Source organism: Haplochromis burtoni, unplaced genomic scaffold (genome assembly GCF_018398535.1).
Source record: "Haplochromis burtoni strain Fernald_Lab_line unplaced genomic scaffold, NCSU_Asbu1 Contig_373, whole genome shotgun sequence".
NCBI classification, from domain to species: Eukaryota; Metazoa; Chordata; class Actinopteri; order Cichliformes; family Cichlidae; genus Haplochromis; species Haplochromis burtoni.
Genome location: NW_024582734.1, coordinates 134,109 through 138,154, shown reverse-complemented (window position 1 = coordinate 138,154; position 4,046 = coordinate 134,109).

The following is a 4,046-nucleotide window of genomic DNA, read 5'->3' as shown; positions in this document are numbered from 1 at the left end:
AACAAAAACCAATCACTGACAAAAAGTCATCATTTACACTTTCAACTGCTCACAGGGGCGTAATTTCCAGGGGGTTAGGGGGGTTACAGTGTCACGCCAAATTGTCATACATCCAACTGCTCTAAGTAAAAAATTCAATCAATTCACATGCACATCAACAGGCTCCCATATCCCAACACTTCCAGTGAGACGGCAAACAACGCAAACAGAACAGACAAACAACAAAACAAAACAAAAAAAGAAATCCAAAAGAAAAGGCAAAGCAGCAGTGTAGCCCGGAGAAGCAGTGGCGCCCAAGCTATAAAAGTTATCAGCCACCCACTGAGGCCCACACTTCCGATCAAACAGCGTCGCTCAATTTGTTAACAAAGTAGCCCATATGAGGCTTCTGCAGCTATAACCTATAAACAGTGTTGGGGAGTAACGGCATGTACCACCGTTACGTATTTAAAATACAAAATATGAGTAACTGTCCCTGTACTAACGCTCGGAGCCGCGGACCTGTTTTATATACACGCGGAATAGTTTTCTATACGAGATCGCTGCAAAAAGTGCAGCCTTACCTAATGTCCACCCTACTGTTACTCATTTATTTTATATTAAAATTTAAGAATCTAGTTGGTATTGGTATGGCGAGTATCCTTCAGTAATAGTAATAAATCACACAGCAATAGTACTTTCATGTAGTTGTAAAAAGCATGAAAAAATATTAAGTAATCCAAAGTAATCAGAACACATTACTCTCACTGAGTAACGTAAAGGAATACGTTACAAAATACATTTTAGGGCATGTATTCTGTAATCTGTAGTGGAATACAGTTTAAAAGTAACCTTCCCAACACTGCCCATAAACACACTTATTTACCACCGAGTAAAATAATAAGTGACACAAAATAAACACATACCAGCAGCGATCGGAGGCTTCAGGAAGATAATCCGCAGGTGATAACATGAGTAACACCAATCAACAAAAGTACAGCCAATTCAGGCTGAGGAAGGCAGGATGGCAGCTACTATTTATAGCAGAGCCATCTAATATGATTGGTTAGTAGTTGGATTACAAACAAAAGTACTGCATACAGTATTCATTCTGCTACACAGAGAAGTAATGCTGAAGAGCATGTCCACTCTGGAAAGTATGCAACAGGTGGAGGTTCCCACACTCGCTTATGAGGTCGGTCAGTTCACAGAGATGAATATGAAAACTGTTTAATATGCTGTAGGCTACAAACAACAAAAGAAGAGAGAGGTCAAATATACTAAAACGGTCTGATTTGGGGGTGAACCAGAGCTCTGCATTTTTGCAGTGAGAGGACGGTGGTTCTGAATGTAGCCTCTTTGTCTTTGACAGCAATGTCCACTCCTCAGGCTTCTACCCGACAACAGGGTGACTACAGGGAGGAAATTCTGCTGAATGTTTTGTTGTTTATTCAATTTGTTCACTGCAGGGGAGTAAACGAGATGAATCAATGCTGCACAGTGAGACCAGCAATTTATTTCATATCAGCAAGTTTTCTAATTATATGTCTTGGTATAAGATACACTGCTGTAATATGCAGACTCTACTTCATCATGGTACAGCAAGCTTATGTTAGTCTTTTGAAATGTAAGCAGTGAACTTCCTCAGGAAATAACTGATGTCCAAGTCTCTTTTGTCCCAAATTTGTGTGTATAAACAGAGTAAACAGCAGTTCTGGTTCCTTTCTTCATGCTTAAACAGTGATAAAAATGATAAAGTCCAGTTCTGTAAACAGTTGCAGACTGCTGAGCAGAACGTCACAACCAGAAAACGACAAGTGAAACATGCATACCTTACTCTTCAGAGAAGCAAACCTGAGAAAATGTCTTTTTCACCACCTAGTGCTGATCTTTTTTTTTTTCTTCCAGTATATTGAATAAAATGCAAGGTTTTCCCCCACCCTAGTTCTATTTTTCTTAAATGAAGCTTATGGGAAGGTTCAATGTCTGCTCGCTCCCATATGCTGCCAAATAAATCTAAGCTTTATCCACTTTCCCACGCTGTCAAGCTGCTTGTGTCATCGCTGGGCTAGTCCAGTCATCTTCTCTCTGCCTTTTCCCGGCCAATCAACATTCGTGTCACGTACTTAAAATCTCACTGCGCATCTGTCTTTCTCCTTCGCAGACTCCTTTGTGGAGTGAAGGGCTATTGTAAAATTGCTAAAATCAATGTCAAATATAGATTCGATTCTTTCATTGCTTGCTCAAAATTTGCCCAAAACTTTTATTTGAGGCAATTTAATATTTCATTTTTCATGTTTTATTAAAAAGAAACTGGCAGGCACAAATTCACTATATGGGACTCAAACACAGAGTTTGTATACTTGATGTTTTGTGCTGATTAATAAAGTGTCTTGCATGCAAATGCTCCAAATTAAAGAGATGGTCCTCACCTGCATCCATCAGTTAGAGGAAGAGAGGGAATCAAGATTACCGCATCCATTACTGATGAACATTTTCACTGTAGCTCTCTTTTATAATGATCATATATGTATTTAAATGACTTCTGAATATATGTTTAGTTTTGACCAATACAATCTGTTGATTGTTTCTTCACTTTCTGTGTATAACTTCAGTTACCTAAAAGTATTAAGACAGTAATTTGGTTTAGATTTTCACAGGTCAGATTCGGGTTGCCTGCATTATACACTGGGCTGCCATGGCAAACTATATGCTGCAGTGACATTTTTCCTCCTTCAGTGATTGGTCGCCAACAGCTTTGAAAGTCAAAGCTGCAAAGCATTTATTAAAGATTAATTAAGATTATTTAAATCAAGCATTTTTTTTAACCTGGACAACAGTGTGTGGCTTGCTCTTTGTCCTGCAAAAGAATGCTAAAAATCCCAATTTGGGGCATTAAAAATGTAAAAAGAATCTTTAATGCAACATCTATAATCTCTCCTTAGCACCAAGACAGATACAGTCGACTGTTTTTTCTTTTTCTGATTTCCTCTCATAACAAGTTCAACACAGGACCTACAAAAAATGCTTAAAGGTGCAACAAATGTCAAATGTTGAACTATATTTGTTAATAATTAGGCATGTTCTATGCTTTCTATTGTTAGCTAGTTCATTTACATATCTTTGGACTCCAGTCACAACTCTATCTGTGAACACTTGGTCATTATTATAGTTCATGGTTAGACCAACGAAGAAAACTAAAAACAAAGAGAAAAAACTGAATCTGCACAGAACTCTTAAGCACTATAGTTAATATGTAATGAAAACTATCATCACAGAGAGAAGTGAACAAATAACGACAGAGGTGAAACTACTTCCCATGCGACAATGTTAAGGTGGATCATTAGATGGCAGTATTTCCCCACGATTTTAACTATTGCTCCAAGAGACATGACAAATATTCTTTTGGGCTTTTAAGTAAACATTTCAATCTGTAAAGTCTTTATATTCTTTTGGAGATGACATTTCCTGCACACATTTAATTTGTGTAGAATTAGAGCACAGTAACCAAGTCAAGATTGGAATTTGTACTTTTATTGTTTGATGAAATAATGTGGTCTTTTCCCCAGTAACCCTTGTTAAAGTCCTAAAAGACATAAATATTAAATCTATAGTTAGAAAAAACATCTACTTTATCAATCAATCAATGATTCAATCAATCAATGAATCAATCTTTATTGACAGACTTTTCGTCTATAAAAGGATCATACCCTTTTTTTTAAATTCATAACCACAACTCCATTACAGTATGGAGATTTGTTCTATTAGTATTGTTAGTATGTTAAAATTGCGTTTGTGCTCCATTTACACTCACACTTACGCTTCAATGTTTTTCTTTGACTAAATCACATCAAACACCCACATCCACTTTATCTTTTTTTAGCCGTTTTTACTTTTTTTTTTTAAAATAATGAATTATGATGAGGTACCCAGTTTACCCAACAGAAATAAATACTAATTTGATGACGCACTTGAGCAAGTCAAAGTCTCGATACCTCTCGGTAGCAGTGAAAGTGGCAGCTCTATGTGTTTCAGGTCTGCACGCTAGCCACGCCCCCTGCCTGATG